Source organism: Quercus lobata, chromosome 5, assembly GCF_001633185.2.
Source record: "Quercus lobata isolate SW786 chromosome 5, ValleyOak3.0 Primary Assembly, whole genome shotgun sequence".
Classification (NCBI taxonomy): domain Eukaryota; kingdom Viridiplantae; phylum Streptophyta; class Magnoliopsida; order Fagales; family Fagaceae; genus Quercus; species Quercus lobata.
Window position 1 is genome coordinate 62,948,127 of NC_044908.1, and position 6,308 is coordinate 62,954,434.

General features: G+C 33.9%; 1 long non-coding RNA gene across 1 annotated transcript; it reads left to right on the forward strand.

The window, feature by feature from the left end:
* Positions 1–3,341: 3,341 nt before the first annotated feature.
* Positions 3,342–5,060, forward strand: LOC115989106. Its single transcript, XR_004091780.1, has 3 exons — positions 3,342–3,512; positions 4,109–4,161; positions 4,697–5,060. It is a non-coding gene; the product is annotated as an uncharacterized LOC115989106 (long non-coding RNA).
* The last annotated feature ends 1,248 nt before the right edge of the window (positions 5,061–6,308 follow it).

Below are 6,308 nucleotides of genomic sequence, written 5' to 3' on the forward strand. Positions count from 1 at the left end.
ATTAAAAAAAAATATTCATCTCTCTCCTCTATTGACTCTCTCTCTCTTCTCCGTCTTCTTTTCTCTCTCTCATATCTGTCTTCTCTCTCTCTTCTCTATCTTCATCTCTCTCACTTGTCTTCTTTGTCTTTTCTCTCTTGCAACCCACTGCTATAGCAACAATATCACAAACCCACTGCCACAATAACAACATCAAAGACCCACCTTCAACAACACCTCTACCAATCACCACCGATCACATAAACAAAATCACCGGCGAAACCCACCATGCACCACCAAAGCCAAAGGCATCACCAGTTAAACCCACCTTTAAGCCCGCATAGCCAAGCACCACCTTCAACCACCAATCCCAATCACCAGCCATACCCTCCAATCATTGGCCGCCATTAAAACCTATCCACCACCATAATGTCCCCCAGAATGTCTTCTAACCAAACTTGAAAGTCTAACCCAACACTAGCTTTTTTCGCCAATCCATCAGCAACTTTGTTATAAATATGATTAACATAACAAAACTCAAAAAACCTCATCTAAACTACTTCATGAAGAATATCATCAACGACATGAACACACATGGTTTGGTTTGCCATACTAGCTGAGATACCTTGGATTACTACCTACAAGTCAGCTTTGAAGATCACCTCGTGGAGGCTTAATTCATTGACTAACTGAACTACGTATTGGTGTAGATACTCAATTTTGCACCCATGATTTAATCAAGGAGAATGACTTGAATGACCATCCACATACCCTAAAAATCATGATTGCATTACATGCATCAATTTGTTCTTGCATTACCTACATCAATTTGTCATTGCATTACATGCATAAATTCATTTATTGCATACCATAAAAATGATCTTGAGATTCAAACAGTCGCAACGGTGTTTCTGATTTCCAAATCGGGCCATCGAATCAAAAGATATTGCATGATCAAGTTTGCACGATCAACATGCATTATGTCTAGGTAGGGTCGACCACACATGATTAATTGAAGTTAATTATGATTGGTTAAGGAATTAAAATTAATTAAATAATTCTGTGATTGGTTGATAATTAGTGTTTAAAATAAGGATGCATGCATAGGAATAAAAGGGAAGGTTGGATAACAATAAAATTGTGGATACTCTGAACTTTATCAAGATTTATTTTAGGATATTTATCTACAAGATAATTGTTCTTAAAAAGCCTGAATTATCCAGAAAAGAGATTAAAAAAAAAAAATCATAGATGGAGGATGAAAACATGTCTAGGTGCAAGGACCGGTCAAAAAACCCTAGAAGAGGAGTTCAAATGGCACCCGAACACGAAAGAGCGTTCGGTGTCCAAGAGCCAATTCGGCACTTTTGGAGTGCCAAACGGCACTCTAAAAGGGCCGAATTTCCCCCTTTTGGGCTTTGGCCTAACGGCCTTTGGGTGATGATAAGGCACACCATTTTCGATCTTTTCTCAAAAGGATGCGTTCGGATTCACATCCTAATCGTCTGTGCCTATTTTTTAGAGTCTTCTGGCCTCTATAAATAGAGATTGGGTCTCATAACTCAGCATCTTTTTTTTTTACACTCTAAGAGGCATACGTTTTAGGCTTACAAATTGCTCATATTTTTTGATCCCCTCTTTGATTTTCTGTTAAAGCTAGAGTTTTTAGGTTTCAAAGATAATTGCATAAATTTCTTTGAATCCTAAAACATCCTCTCAAGAACAAAAAGTGCTCCATGCAAGAGGTTGCTTTCTAACCCTTTTGTTTTTATGCTTCTCTTATGATGATGATGCATGTTTAATTGTTTCAAATATTCATATTCTACCTTGTTAATTTCGTTTATGATAAGATGTTCTTGATTCCTTTATTGTTGCTATAATCTATTTCTTAGTTTTAAAGATCTGCATGTAATTAACTCTTTGTCTTCAAAATAAAACAGATTTGCATCTTCCTTAGATGTAGATCTGAATTTTTCTTCAAAATAAAACGGATTTGCATCTTCCTTAGATGTAGATCTAGATTTTCCTTAATCAAAACTGGTTTGTGTCTTTATTAGATGCAAATCTGAACATTTTGTATATATATAAAAAAATAAAATAAAAAAGCAAAAAAAAAACTGATTTGTATCTTCCTTAGATACATATCTGATTTTTTTAATGCATGCAGAGTTTTGAAATCAAGAAAAAGATAAAACATGATTGTGCTTATGTTTGTTTTATTTAATTCATGTTGCATGAATTTAAATTATGAGTGAAACTCTCTTCTTAAAAATCTTTTTTTCATTCTTTTAAAACATATAAAAAAATAGATCTGATTTTTCTATTGTCAAAAAACCCCTTTTTTTTAATTATCATAAAACAGATATGATCTTTTACAAACCAAAAAAAAAAAATTAGTTCTTAAAAAACAAATCTGAAATCCTTTTTTCAAATCAAAAGACTTTGTTTTATGTGATAAACATAGATCTGAATTTTTTATCTCGAAAAACCACTTTTCTCCACATACCACAAAACAGATCTGGTATTTTGACAAATCAAAATCAATTTTTTTTCACCAATCAAAACAGATCTGATTCTTTTCAAAAGAAGAGACTTCACTCATAAATAAATTTGTATGATTTAATTTTGGTGTCACATGTTCAACATATCATTCATGACATGCATAAAAAGATACATTGGTCACAAGAATCTAGAAGACCAATCTTTGTCTAGGCGTAATGGGTGCCTAACACCTTCCCATTTCGTAACCTAACCTTCGGATTTAGGTCTTTGGATAAGTAGATCTAAGCCTTGTCTTTATTTTATTTTAGGTAGAATGTAATTAGGACAAAAAGCCATGTAATTATTTGGTAGTTTGTAACTAGGACCTAAAGCCGTAATTTTCAATTTTCCAAATATGTAATTTTTTATTCAATCAATACGAAGGATACTATTCAATCATGTATTTGTATATATTTATTTTTTCTTATTTTTTATATAAAAAATAAGTAGCGACTCCACACCACTTACCCAAAAAGAGAGGTGCCCTAAAAAGCACTCCAAAAATCTCTCTTTTTTGAGAGGCAAATTTCCCAGTCTCACAATTGGCATGCGAGAGCTTCAACCTCTACCACCGTTGAAGGAAGGGGAATATGCATGGATAGGGCACCTATAATTTCTCCTCTGTGGTCTTGAATGACACCCCAATTCCTGCCGAATTGCTTCTCTAGAACGCAATTGTAATGTCTCAGCTTTAAAAAAAAAAATATATATATACATGGTCAGATTTTTTTTTAAGTCCCACATACTCCCACCTACCCCACCCATCCCCACCACTCATTTTCACATTCCCTCACATTGTCTTGGCCAGCCAAAGACTCTCACATCCCTTTCTTTTTCTTCTTTTTCATTTTTTCTCTCAAAAACTTCTCCTCTCACTCCCCCATCCTCTCCCACCGATGCCACTCCACACCACCATCTCCACAATCATTTTTCGACTAGAACATGGGAAAAACTTCTTAGGAACCTTAGCATCTTCATCCCTTTTATTTAAGGTAAAGATTTCTAATCTTTTGATGGGTTTTGTACTTTGGCTTGAGGTTATTTTAATCTAAGTTTTGATAATGATATTTATGTGATTTATGAGCTTTGGAAGTGATATTTATGTGTTTATATGTATGGATTTTATCTTGATAGATTTATTTGACGAGTGGGTTTATAGTTTTTACAATGGTGGCTATTTAAGTGGTGAAGATTTGGGGGTTTTGGTTTTTTAATGTGAAATAGATGGTGAATATAATTTTTATTGATTATTTGGAGCTAGTTAAATATTCAAATTGTTTGTCTTGGGGGATATTATGATTTTTGGTGTCATGCATCTCTTGTTGATGTGGGGTAAATCTTGTGGGAACTACTTACAAATTGTTGAGGTTTTGATATTAGAGATAACACCTTGGATGATTCATGAGTATAATTGGAGTCTACGCCTTGTAATTAATTGGTTGAGAAACTTTGGAAGTGGAAAATATTATTTGTGAGGCTAAATACTAGGCTTGCCTAATTAAGTGCTTATTTGGCAATTCCTAATTTGTATCTAGATACAATTTCAAACTTTATGCTTATTGTGATAAGTTTGCTTGATATTTTTTAGGTTCTAGCTAATCTCATTTGGAGCTTGGAGAGTTAGGCTTTTTGCGTTGCAAGGTAAGTAGCTTTTTTAATGGGATTTTTAGAAAATAACCAAGTTGCATAAACATTATTTTTGGGTCAAACACATTTTGGAAAATTATTTGTGGAACTAAGTTTTCTTAAAAAGTGTTGTGTTGTGTTGTGACCCTATTATATATGGTTATTTATGAAAAGCACATCATGTTTAATATTGCATTTGGAGAAATGCATGAATTGTTGACATGGAAAATATGAGCATCTTTGATTTAATCTTTGATAAGGAATTCATTGATTTTATGGTATATTGGAAAATTTAAAGATGCTTATCTTATCTTGTTATTTGGGAAATTGATAGAAAATCTTTTTTACTAGAATGAAGTTGAAAACCTAACAAATTTTGTGGAAGTTAGATTATTTAAAGTGTTTCTAAAATTACCTGGATATAAACTATGTATTTAAAAGTACATGTAACCTGTGAATTTTATGTTGTTTTAACCTTATGCCATGTGTGATTTCTTGGTGATCACTTGATTTGATTTTGTAATCTTTGTAACAACAATGTCAAATTTAGATCAGTGCCCTTTCACTTTGGATGACGCGGTCTTCCTTACTGCCTATGGGGGGAAGAGGTTCCTCGATTGTGTGTGGGTGAGGCTACTGCCCATGGGGCCAAAAGACCACGTACAAAAAATGTCATATTTGACGCATTCTTCCTGCTACCCATAGGGGGGAGAGAAAAAACCTTGAGGGTATGGGTGAGACTACTACCCATGGGGCCAAGAGACTATATACCAGAGGACAATATCATGCCAGTTGTGAATGGGTGGATCCCTTGACCGGTCTATGTGATATTGTGGTTTCTTTGTGATAATTTACCTTATGTTAGATATTTTATGGCTTTGGAAATTAGATTGTTAGTGCTCACAGATTATAGTATGTAGTTTCAAGGTTATTACTTTGAGAAACTTTATGTTTCATTATTTGTCATATTATTATTGAAAATGATCTTGTCGTATTCAGTTAGAAATTTCCCAAACTAGAACATGCTTTGTAAATTGTTCATCATCATGAAACTTGCATTTCCCCTACCTCTATTAATTATGCTACTTACTAAGCTCTGTCTCAGCCTATTCTTTTACCAAATTTTTCAGAGTAGGCAATGATTGTTTTGAGACATAATTTTGTGGCTAACAGTAGTTAGACTAACTCCTAATGGAGGCTGTACTTTTGTGATGGAGATATTTAGATGATGTATATCTTGACTCATTCTTTTGTATATTATAGTGGTTATGACTTTATTTCCACTAATGAGACAAGTTAATGATTTGTAATTGTATTTATTCAGACCTCTATTCTTTTGTGACCAATGGTCCTCGTAATTATTGCATAGAACTCTAACTTACTTTAGAAATATCATTAATGAAATTTTTATGATAATTCTTGATGTTGATACTTTGATAATGAATTTTAGATTAAATTGTCAAAAAGGAAAAATCAGCAAGTATCTATGAGATGTTTTTCTCTTACTTTGGACCCTTTTGGGTTTGGGGCATGACAACAGCTCCATCGAAGTTGGCCTTGTACTTGGATTGAGTTGGCGAGCACCAATGAGGCTTGATGGAAGTCTAGACTACCACAGGCATGGACTCCTACATATTTAGGAAATCCTGGAGAATTCCACCTGCTGCAAGGACCATGTTAGCCACGGGTTAAGTAGGGTGGTTTAGTCAAGCTAAGCCGCGTTTCGCCAATTCCATAACAACCAAGCCATGATAATGAAGAACTCAGCTCTATAGTTATCAAAAACCTGCAAAAAACTTGAAATAAGATTAGTGAGGTCCCCAGGTGAGGGGTGAACAAAATAGTAAGCCCAGCTGAGATTTCTTCACACACTTTCAACCTCCATACAACCCCCACACCACATGTAGAATATCTTTGGGCTAAGACTAGCTTGCACTGGTTACACAAATCAAATGAAACAATATGTGATGTACATATAGTAAGTTGTAAAATGGTGTGTTATAACAGATAAAGTAACTTTTTAATATGTCAAATGCTAAATTTTGTAGAAGAGCAAATGCTAGTGGTCTAAGTAAAGAGTTACAACATTTATTAATAAAAATAAATAAATAGAAGTGAAAAATAAGAGATGTGATGTTTATATAGTAAGTTGTAAAATAATG